Source organism: Adiantum capillus-veneris, chromosome 25 (genome assembly GCF_014529385.1).
Source record: "Adiantum capillus-veneris isolate H3 chromosome 25, ASM1452938v2, whole genome shotgun sequence".
Lineage (NCBI taxonomy): Eukaryota > Viridiplantae > Streptophyta > Polypodiopsida > Polypodiales > Pteridaceae > Adiantum > Adiantum capillus-veneris.
The window spans coordinates 82,473,398-82,485,838 of record NC_140955.1 but is presented as its reverse complement, the minus strand read 5'-3'; the positions used below and the strand labels follow the sequence as shown (position 1 = coordinate 82,485,838).

General features: G+C 41.3%; 1 non-coding gene across 1 annotated transcript; it reads left to right on the top strand.

Annotated features, from left to right (window-relative positions):
- The first annotated feature begins 11,097 nt into the window (after positions 1-11,097).
- On the top strand, positions 11,098-11,259 carry LOC147425180 (U1 spliceosomal RNA). Its single transcript, XR_015186505.1, has one exon. It is a non-coding gene; the product is annotated as a U1 spliceosomal RNA (small nuclear RNA).
- The last annotated feature ends 1,182 nt before the right edge of the window (positions 11,260-12,441 follow it).

Genomic DNA, 12,441 nt, shown 5'->3' with positions numbered 1-12,441 from the left:
GCGCACAATCCCACACATAGCTGTCAACAAAAGCTTTCATGTGTGGTCAATAAAAGTACCTACTTACCGAGGCCAAAGTTTCATATATGTAAAGGTGTCTTGCACTACATGTACTAGCATATTCAAAGTAAATTGCACAATGGGTAGCCAAATCTATAAGGCACACACACTTTTCCTTGCTTGAAATTAAGAACATCAATGATCTCCTTAATGATGAATAAGGGAATTGACTTCTTAGGCTTTGAATAAGAGGTCCAATAAGATGCTTTACTCTTTGGTCATAGATCAACTCAAGTGGAACAATCGTGTAGTTACTAGCATCATTAGAAAGTTCCTACACATATTTCTTTCTTGGTCAACTACAATTGTTGGATTGGCATGCAGATTATTATGCGTACACAAAGTGACATCTACTTCCAAGAATTTAGAAGCTTTGAGGCTTGTGAGCTTGAATATGCTATCAACCTAGCAGCGAAGGCTGCACTCCTAACCTTGCTAGTTGATTGAGCACAATTAGGGAATCTTGCATTTAGATAATCTTCTTAGCTTAGCTAGTACTAGAGTAGTTGTTTTAACCTTAGTCATAACTAACTAATTGATAAACTCACCCATAAGCCCAAAACTCTTGATTAATTAATTTCATCAAAGTGCAATTTATTTGTCCTTAATGGCAGTCTAGCATTTCATAAATCTTGCATTTACTCATTTCCACATGTACTTTACATTCCTCTTATGATTTATTGCCATATAATTCCGCTTGCATAAAACAGTGACTTTGCCTTGCAGATTCAAATCCAGATGCTCTACAACATGGACCAAACGGGCTTTCTCTTACTAGCTTCCGAGGGCGGAATCTACATCAGGAAGGGGGGCATGTTACCACCAAGCGATCACCACCACTAAGAGACCACCTTTTATGTAGCCATGGGCCGGGCTTGTTGGACCCGCTAGTAGTGTATGATGTTATTGGCCGGGCTTGTCAGTCAGGTAAGAATGGTTAAGAGTGATCACCGATGAGAGGTGCACTCTAAAACTGGAACCTATAATGTCTGGGTAAGATTGGCTAAGTGTGGATGCCCAAATGTGAACGGGCAAGCGCATATAAAAGTCAATCTAAACCTAAAATACCTCATTCTCTCATGTGTGCAATGCAAGAAGAGTGCTCTTGCTCCATCTTCTTCTTCGTCTCCCTTGTGTACTAGTGTGTGTGTGTGTGTGCTTGAGAGAGAGAGAGAGAGAGAGAGAGAGAGAGAGAGAGAGAGAGAGAGTGATTGAGCATTGTGGCGACACGACGGTAGCAAGGCGCTTGAGTGCGGCGCAACAGGGGCTCTTTCTTCTTCACGGTGAGGAATCCTCCACGACAACAAGCGTGGAGCGGTGAGTGACACACCATCGTCATCTTTGAGCTTACTAGTTTAGGCTAGTTGTGTGCTTGGAGCCATTTGTGGCTTGCACACAGTGTTAGGCAAGGCCCTTGCTTCGATACGTGCGGCAGACGCCCACAGCTTCACACATGGAAAGATTGGGTATTGCGTGAGCGATTGGATAAATTCTTAACTCCAAAGGTTGAGTACATGCTCATGAAGTTCAACCCTAAGGAGATGGCGGAGTTTCTATTATCGTTGATTAACAAGTAAGGTTCTTTACATTATGTTTGTTGCACTTGAATTTCAAATTGATGCTGAATTTTTACCAAAAAAATTAGGGTCACATATGAGTCCATGTGCCTCACACCACTAACCACAACATCTTCATGATGCAAAAGTTGGCACTTTTGCAGACCCACACTCCTTGTTGGACAAGGTCAATGAGGAGGGCAGGGCAAAAGCTGAGACAGTGCTTTGTGGCATGGCAATGAACCATTCAAGATGGCTTAGACTATTAATGTCTTTGCTAGTATAGCTACTGTGAAAGGTGAGTGTAAGTTATAGTACATGTGCATTGGATGACTTGACTATATTTTAATATCTTTGTGTTGTGTACTATAGGAGGAATTCGATGCAATATATTGACAAAAAATGCAAAATTTGCTTGCTAAGGAAAGTAAAGAGTACCTTCCAAGAGAAGCAGAGTACAAAGCAAACTATGACGTGGCTCTAAGGGACATAGAACTTCTTTGTTTGAAAGGGGGTAGTTGTCATCGCCAATCCAAAGAATGGCATGGACTTCTTTTGAAAGTGTATTTAATTTGTGGCTCGGGGAGAGAAGGGATGCAAAATGACCCCCTTCAGAGTGTCTCAGATTGCACGGGCACGCATTAGCCCTGCGGACTGAGTATTCTTTTCTTTTGAATGTATCTAATATTATGTCCAATAAAACATTGTAGGAAATGTTTTTTGGTGGACATGTTGTCCAAGAGCAAGGTTTCTATGACCAAGGTATCTATTCCAACACAAGAGAAGGTTTCCATGACAAAGGTATCTATTCCAACACAAGAGAAGCCATTCTCAGAAAGGCTAAGAATGTATGTTTACTTGTGGCAACTGGAAAGATGGGTATAGTAACATTAGAGGACGGGATCATATACATGAGTGCAATGTTGCTAATGCTTGAAGTGCAAGGGTGTATTGAGCTTGGTGGAGAAGATGCGGGTTGAGAACGCAACGGTGAAGAACCTCCATGTATGTGCTACACCCAATTATGGACTATCTCTTGGAGAGACAATGCAAGCTTTTTTACAAGACCACTTTGACAAAGCATTTGAGCGGTGGAAGACAACCATACAAGCCACATACAATGGAGAGGACTAGCCGCACTTTGCATGCACAATGTGATGCTTAGTATACAAGTATTTAACTATCAAGTTTTATTGTTGTGTATGATTGATATTGTATGTTTTGGTCAATGGAGTCTATATTGTAATTTGTAAATGGTGGTTGGATGCCCTCAAGAAAGGTTTGCATAGTTTAAACCCTAAGCATCCAACAATGTATGGGTGGAGTCTAAGAGAGAGGAGAGTGGGATCTATTTTGATGAGTGGATAGACAAGTTTCATGGTGAGGATGCGTGGAGAGATTCTCCATGGTTCTTGGACTATGTCGATGGCGAGTTCCTCGAAAACAAAGCAAAAGCATACAACGGTAATTTATTTCCTTCTTATGCAGATAACATGATACTCATTGGTGTATAGTGTCCTCACTATCCTTACAACATTACACAAGAAGGTTAGGGAAAGGGCAAGAGCACAAGTATCACCATCAATTAGCCTCTCGATGCCCTTTCTACTATCATGGCCATGGGACGTCCAAGACCAAACACAACAACTGCAAACCATCAAGTGGAAAGAAGAGAGGTTGAGTAACCATTGAAGAATTGGAGGAGTCATGAAAAGAGTAGCAGATTGAAAGGAGTGAACGGCAAGGTGGTGGTGCATATTTTGGGCAGGGCGACTTCAAGTGATGCTTGAAATCACATAGGACGAGTCCATCGTAGGGTTTGAGATGTAGGGGCTCGATATGTGAACTAGGTCCATTGGCATTTAGTTAAGGATCCAGTTTGCAAGCATATATACTCATCATAGCTAGCACATCTTTTTGCAGTAAATAACAGGTCTACTTAGTACTTGAGAGACATAGATGGTGGAAGTGTGTGTCCTTTTGTATGCATACATTTTGGAACATTTGAAACATAAAAGAAGAGCATTTAGATGAACAACTCAAACAAGAGAAAATATTTTCCTTTATTTTCTTTTGCAAAATTTACATAATGATTAATTTCCATACAATTCATTGTAATAATTAATCATGTACATTGAATCCATCAACTCAAATTAGCTTCAACTCACATAGATATATTCTTAACAGTGATTAAATGTTCCAAAAACATATAGCTTAAACGTGAGCATTCCCATTACGTTTGCATATCCAATTTAGGCATTTACGAAGTATTTTTTCTCTTTAGTTTAAAAATAGAAAATCATGTTTTAAGCTTCAAACTTAATTATAGCTGCCTTGAAACATTGTAGGATGGTAGAAAATGAATTCCAGTCATTAAACTTTCTTGGGGCTCTTACCAAATGCAATTTTGATAACATTACCATGTTCGTATATCATAGTCATCCTTGATTATAAATCATCTTAAGAAAAATGGGGATATGGTGCTTGTGTGTCCTCATTTGAGAAACAACACCATTTTGCAATAGGTGGCTACTCTACTCAATATGTGAGAGACATAGTTTACTACAAGGGTGTTTCCATACATATAGCCTACACACCTTTCTATAGTAGATGGCTAGTCTACACGGTGCTTGACGGACAGGCTGTCACAAGCGTGTCTTCTTCCATGAAAATCTTTAAATAAATTAGAACTTTAATGAATACATAAGAGAAATACAGAAAAAAGTTACTTTATTAAAACTTATTTTACATCAATGTCTTGTTTTAAGTTAGCTTAAGTTATTAGTTTGTTTTTTTCTTTTGAACCAATGTATATATGTACAAGGTTCCTTACTTTAGGGTTGTAGCTTATATGCATACTTGAGGAACCTTGGTAGTTGGAAATGTCATCAAGCTACTCAAACTCATGCTATGTTTAATACGCGTCTCCATAAGAGGAAGTCATATGCTTACTTGAAAGGCATAACTTTCAGCCAAATAGATGGAAAATTCAGCTTATAAGCCAATCATTTAGCCTTTTCATAAATTAAAAACCTTTCTCATGACCATTTGTGTGACTTTACATGAGGTTGGTGATGTATGCATTTCTCATTGTCGTGGTCCTTGCTTGTGTTTACTCGTTTACAAACCTGATTGGACATGGCACAACAATCATTTGTTGAATGCAACTTAAAAGAACTTTGATGCCCTAGCAACAGATTTTATCCTTGAAATCATATAATAAGGTGCGCATTTAGCTTTATAATATTATCTAAAAGTTCGCGCGTGCGCGCGCACACACACACACACACACACACATATAGACACTCGTTTGCAAAATGTCATGATCTTGAACTCAAGAGAGTTACAATGCTTTTGTCGAGAACTGGCTCTTTTATTGCAACATTTATATGCTACCATTTAGCTTTAGAAAACATCTTGAAGACTACATACATATTCATTTACCAAAAGTAGTAGCAAAGTCATCATGTTAAACTTTGAAGAGTTCCAATGTGTAATCTTGCCACTTACTCTTTTGTTTGGCTAAATTGGGTCAAAGATCACACCCATACTTACTTGCATCAAAGTTTTTGCACTATGTAATACTTCAAATATTGACAAACATGAGGATATCTCTTGTTCTCAAGTATTGCAAGTTAAAACCTTGCAATAGTAGCATTAAATGTCCACAATGGCCTTTAGCAAGAAAGACGGTGTCATAAAATCTAATATCTAACCAACCCAAATGATTTTCTCATATTAAATTGATCACTTAATGTGGGAGAATAAACGGGAACAAGTGTTAAGATATAGATATGTGCTTATAGATCTATCTCAACACGGGGCCAATAGTAAAGGGGCCCAAATGGGAGATGGTCTATCAAGAGCAAGGCTAACCAATGGAGCATAAGACCTTAGGGTTAGCTTCATTGAAGACCTCCAATAATATGTGTAAAAGTCCTTTGACCTTAGGTAAGCTAGGGTTGAGCTTGAGGTGGGAACCCGGCCCAAACTCGAGGTGCTTGTCGTGCTTGAGGTGCTTGTCCTGCTTGAGGTGCTTGATTAAGATGCTTGAGGTGCTTGACTGGCTCCATGCTTGAGGTGCTTGACTTGGTGCATGATTAAGGTGCTTGAAGTGCTTTGAGAAGCTTGCCTGAGATGCTTGTGGGAACACCCCCTACTTTAAGTGCTTAGTCATGCTTGATGACTAAGGGGCTTGCTCATCCAAAGTCAAAAAGATCCCTACAAGGAGGGGGGCGAGCCTACAAGTGGGGGGGATGAAAGAGAACACACACACACACACACACACACACACACACACACACACACACACACACACACACACACACACACACACACACAAGGGAAGCCCCAGCTTGAAGAGGCAGCAAGGACACTTGTCAAGTTCCTCCTCATGTTGCCCTCATGGTGTGCCTGAAACCTATTGGTTGGCCACCCAAGGGGTCCAATGATAATAAAGGATATTTAATTAATTGATTTTGCATTTATCAAGTCCTCTCTCTCAAAGGGGAAAGGGGGACACTTGTCTCAAGGCTATCCCTGTTGCTTGTAATGGCTCCTGCTTGTGATTAGCTAAGCCTGGAGGGGTCCAATGAGCTTCAAGCATGAGCTACAAGGGGGGGTCGACCCAAGCAAGCTAGGGGGGTGCTTAGGGGGTATACTCACCCACACACACTCACAAACACTCTCATTGTGTACTATGCAAAGTGCAAGAGCTCCCTCTCTTTCTCCAAGCAAGTAGAGGTTGAGAGCCTACACCAACACTCTTGGCTATGGAGTTCTTCTTCATTACTATGCTATTATGTATGCTAGCACAAGAGTTATGATAAGTGAGGAACTAGCTCTTTCTCGTATGAAATGTTTCTTCTTCCTCTTCCCTACCCTCATTCCCTGCTAGCTCTCTCCACCTTCGAAGGTGTTTGAGGTCTTGGGACTGAGGCTTGGTATAGTTAAAGCTTTCTTCAAGTTTAGGTTATGCTATGATGGTGATGCATGAAGCTTTCCATCTTCATTGCTTCACCTAGGTCACAAGGAACACAAAGAATGTATTGTAACAAGTCTCTCTTTATGGGAGGAATCATAATACAAATGCCTATTGGAGGGGGGACCGGCTCCACATAAATCCGGTCCTCAACTGTTGTCATGTTCTCTAAATTCTCTCTCTTGCAAAAGTATTGTCTATGCCAAGTTAACTAATTGCTATGATTATGTTGCTATCTTCAATTATGTCAACCCGCTATGCTCACAAAATCATTTCTTGAAAGTACTCTCATTAAATTCCGCTACTCTCAAATTGAATAGGCAAATTTCATTACAGACGGGCTATAAGCACAATCTTATCTTTCATCATCCACGCAACACAAAATATTGTGTGTCAACTATAGTAGAAGCATTTGCAATATCTACCATGCTAGGTAGCCATTGAGATATGCTGCTGAAATATTTTGAATCATTGTGTAGTATGAGAAAGCATAACTTACATAGCTTTGCTTGCCCAAAATGTAAGCAACATAAAAAGTCAAATACATAATAAAAAATGAGTGTATCTTATTCAGTGGAAGCCGATACCTTCCGAACAATTCTACCTTCTTTAAAAGGAAAGTAAGGCTTGAATCGTCTCCTACTATGCTTGATTTTTAATCTTCATGTATAGAGAACTTTCAACTCTTTGTGAGAATTTTGTTGATGGCATGCTCAAGTTGGTTCTTATAGTTTTCTTCTTGTATGGTTGCTGAAAAACAAAGCCGTGCTTGGACTCTTGAATGTTTGAAATCTCCAAGTCGCTTTTAGTCGTTGTCCAAACGGATCTTATACCTTGTAAAAGGTGTATGTACTTCGATTCTTGATAAATTTTTTGAGTTTACGAAAAAATCAACTGAATTGCTTTACGTTGGACACCTCGACAACGCTGTATGCTCTTGATGGTTTTTTCCTTGGGTCTCGTGTTGAACCTTGAAGGGGATGTCCAAGAGAGTAGGGAGGGGGGCATGAGCACCCTCCCTTGATAAAATTAAGTGCCCAAGGCCTTTGGCCTTAGGGCCTTAATGTGAAAATAAGGCTGTGTGTGTGTGTGTGTGTGTGTGTGTGTGTGTGAGAGAGAGAGAGAGAGAGAGAGAGAGAGAGAGAGAGAGAGAGAACTAGCGCTCTGTGTATAGCTTCTCGGTGCTCACACTTATGGTGCATTTTGTTCCCTTGCACGACGTGAACCCACCAAGATCCTTTGCGCCCGTTTTTGTGCCAGTCTACCCGAGCCTCCTCCCTCTCAAGCGGCTCTTCACAAGGCCTGCTGTCCCGCTTCAAGCTCCCCGCCTCGCAAGAGTCCTTCTCCACGCCTTCGTTTTCTCCACATCTACCACATGCAACATGCACATGCACATGCAAAGGCTCCCTTTCTAAAAATAGGTCCACGACCTCCGAAGCTCTGATATCAGTATGAAGGCCTAGGGGCTGCCGTGAGAATACCTCTGCCCAACCACCCTTTAGATAGGCCCTTGGCCCTGCGTATTCGGTATTTCCCCTGTCCACACTTAGGTAGCTGGCCCTTGGCCTGGGTCCGTGACCCCCCTAGGAGCCTTACATTGATGACTAAAGACATTCACGTAACCTGTTTTCAATCGTTAATTGCGTGTTTTATTTATCTAGTAGTCTTCACGTGCTCTAAGGATGACATGCATGACTATATTTCCAATCATGGAACAACCGTTTGCTGGAAATAAAAAGGCAGCTCCATTCCATCATGAGTATCAAACACCTCAAGAAAAACTATAGAGCTACTACAAGTATTCCAAAAAGAGTTAAGCTTATGCGTGACTCTACATTGTGTTCCCAATAGTTATGAATCTTGCCATGGGTATCGAGTGGCCACGATCAATCCTCCTCTAATAGTACACGACAGTCTTATTACAAACTCCATAAAGAATCCTACCCATGTCTCACATTGAGCATTATGAAGCGCATACTGCGCACAATCCCACACATAGCTCTCAACAAAAGCTTTCATGTGTGGCCAATAAAAGTACCTACTTACCAAGGCCAAAGTTTCATATACGTAAAGGTGTATTGCACTACATGTACTAGCATATTCAAAGTAAATTGCACAATGGGTAGCCAAATCTATAAGGCACACACACTTTTCTTTGCTTGACATTAAGAACATCAAGGATCTCCTTAATGATGAATAAGGGAATCGTGTAGTTACTAGTATCATCCAAGTTAGGAAGTTCCTTGAGAGGAATAGTGTATTCATCTTTCCCCAAAAATTCCTTTGATTGATTGTTGTAGAACATTTGATGAATGGTAAGGTGTGAAGTAGGTCCAGCTTATAGGATCTGCCTTTATCTTCTCTAGGTTTTAGAATGGTCCACATACCCATAAAATAATGCTAAGTACTTCTTGGTGGGAAGAGTTTTAGATTCCTTGGCTATTCTAAGATATACCCACATGCTTGCTTGTCGTGTACCTTGGGGGTAGGATTTTAAGCCATTGATGTGTGAAATTTTGTAAATTTTTTCTTTCCCTTCTCTTATACTAAGTCTTGGGCTATGGAGTATATCCATGTGCCTCAGGGTACGAGTCTCTCTCTCTCTCTCTCTCTCTCTCTCTCTCTCTCTCTCTCTCTCTCTCTCTCTCTCAGGATAGTTTCCTACTATGACGTTAAAATTCTCTTATTCTACTACCGGCAACGGGTGTTGGCATAAGAGGGGACATGGGTGCGAGAGGAAGGCGAACTTACCTGGGTGGGGTCAATAAATTAATGATGAATATAGTACTATGCATTAAACAAATCAATCAATCAATACATAACTATAAACAAAACAAGAAAAATACTTTTGTTATGAAGCAAAAGAAGCAGAATAACTCTTGATGAGAAAATATTTGTGAAAGTGATTGAAACACCTCTTTCTTTGCCAAGTCTAGCATCTCTCTCTCTCTCTCTCTCTCTCTCTCTCTCTCTCTCTCTCTCTCTTCCTAGAAAAGCAGCTTCAATACGAGTTCTCCTAAACATATTTCTTTCTTCGTCAACATCCATCTCTCTCTCCCTCTCTCTCTCTCTCACACACACACACACACACACACACACACACACACACACACACACACACACACACACACACACACACACACACACACACACACACACACACACACACTCATGCTCATGGGTTTATGCAAAAGGGAAATTATATGTCCAAGTGTGTATTTGAGTAGTGATGGCAATTTCTCGTGTTTATAACAGTGGCATCAGATTAAGGTTTTTGATTTGCAAGAAATGCCAATGCATACATATAAACTCGGTCAACAACTGAGAAGCTAGCGTAAGGATGGTCAAGGTCAATCTAAAGTTTTTAATTCAAATTTTACTAAGAAGATCAAAGATTGAAGAACCCCACAACGATGAATGATGAAGATGTCAATGCTGAGGTGATTTTGTAAAAGAGATTTGGCATAGTAGCATTTAGTATGAGCGTAGAGAAGAGGCGAACTTCTGATTGGCACATTCGAGAGTCGAGTGTTTGGGTCCTCCTCCTAAGGATGCAAACCGAAGATAGTAATACTTATTATTTTGATTTGTATTTTTGTTGTATGCATTTTCAAATTCTCTACAATTCGAATACTGCAAGAATCATATAAAAGTCATAAAGATTTTATAATTTGCATTAATGCTGAAGATAGTACTATGCATTAAATAAATAAATAAACTCTCTCTCTCTCTCTCTCTCTCTGACATATGATGTACACTCTCTCTCTTCCTTGGTAAGCAGCCCCAGTACGAGTTCTCCTACACGTATTTCTTTCTCGATGAACTGCCATCGCTAGATTGGCATGCATAATGTTACGGGTACACAAAGCGACATCTACTTCCAAGAATTTAGAAGCTTTGCGGTTTGTGAGCTTAAATATGCTATCCACCTAGCGAGAAGGCTGCACTCGTAACCTTGCTAGATGATTGAGCAAAAGTCACACAAAGGAGCACCTCTTGCCATGCTTGCATGTTGACTCTATTATTGAAGGCTGTTAACAAGCTTCTGTTTTAAATTATTTTAAAGTCTAAGCTTTCATATTCAAGCCTTTGCTTTACTGGAGGTAATGCCCACTCGCAATCCTCGACCAAACCAACGCCCTTGGAAATCATATACAGAAGAAGAAGAAGAAAAGATATAAGTTCAAAAGATACAATTGGATTGGTTGAATTGTTCAAATCGGCATGATGGGATTTCATCAATTTCTTGAATTGGCACGCATTGATGGACAACACCTTCTACAGTTGATGAAAATGAGGTAAACGCATATACTCATGCCACAATGAAAGTGGCATCAAAGCAAGGTTTTGATTTGCGAGCGAGGAATGCCATCATCACAACACTCTTGGATGTGGATGATAGAGATGACATATTCATTGGGTATGAAAATTGAGTTATCCCATCGGCGCTACCGGCGAGGTGCGTTGGTATAAGAGGGGACGTGGGTGGCAGGTGAAGTCATACTTACCTGGGCGGGGTCAATCGGTGATCAGGAAGGCCGATGGCCTAGGGTCGGCCTCTCCATTGCACTGCGGACGGGCCGCACCCTAGCATCTCCCCTCTGAGGGAGAGTGCACGTCATAATTTGTGGCAGCGGGGGCTCGCGTTCGCGCGGCCCCCATTCCAATCTCAACCTCCAACTGATAAGAGGCGATCACGATTTGTTGGTCTTGCTGTCTAGGTATTGCAGGCCTGTGTGCGCTGTCTGTACAGTTGGAACGATCAGAAAATCTGATGGGACAGTTCATTGGATGTTTGACTTCCTCATCCGTCTCTCTCTGTTGCCGGGCAGGGCAGTCTCAGTCTCCTTCTCTGGAGAGAGTCTCGCTGACTCCGCTGTGGTGTTGTTGATCTCTTGTGCGCAGCTGCTGCTGAGGAGCGTTAGTTGGAGCGATCAGATCAGAGTCTCAAGGTCCTGGCTGATGTCTCATCTGTTTTTTGGGCGCCCGTCATTGCAAATTCTCTCCAGCATTTGTTGATCTGCAACACAGGTCTTCACATGACCACTATGAGGTTCTACTATAGACAGTTGTCCCCGGGAGAGCAAGCAATAAAGGTGAAGAAGAGTATATCTCAAGTCTCTGTGGGCGTACCGTTTTTGCACGTGCATGGTTGATGTTCTAGGACATATTGATAGTGAACGGTAGCGTAGATTGTTGCACATGCATGATTGATGTTCTTGGACGTGCTGGGCACCAATTGTAGTTGAAGGCAATGAATGCTATGTACAGCTAGAAATAAATGTCCAACTAGAAAACTTCACTTCACTCTTTGTAAGGTATTGTATGTTTTGTTATAGTATGCCATGAGCTCCAAAATATACACTCCTCCTCAAGCAATACCAACTTGCTGGAAGTAGCAATACACGATGCAAGCGCAAATCCAGAAAAAGGGATGGAAGCGCAAATCCACGTTTGGCAACGGGATATATATTCACACTCTCCATAGCCAGTGGGATATTTCAGTTCAGCTGGCTCTTCCAAGGCAGCAAAGGAGGGGGAGGGTCGCTGATGCGGTGGGCTCATACCACACTGTTCCTGAGCCCAAGGTCTAGATGTCGCCATCGATCATGATAATGATGTGCCTTCAAGCTTCTTAGTAGATGAAGAAGAGGAAAAAGAGGCCGAACATGAGGCCCACATGCTTGCTTTTCCAGCCCTCCACGCTGCCTATGCTTGTAAACAAAAATAGCTTGCACGATCCTATGCAGCCTTTAGGCTTTCCTTCACAATCGCGAGCATTTTCTGCATAGCTTGTAGACAATCATTACAGACTATCACCACTATGCGCACTGCTATAAGGCA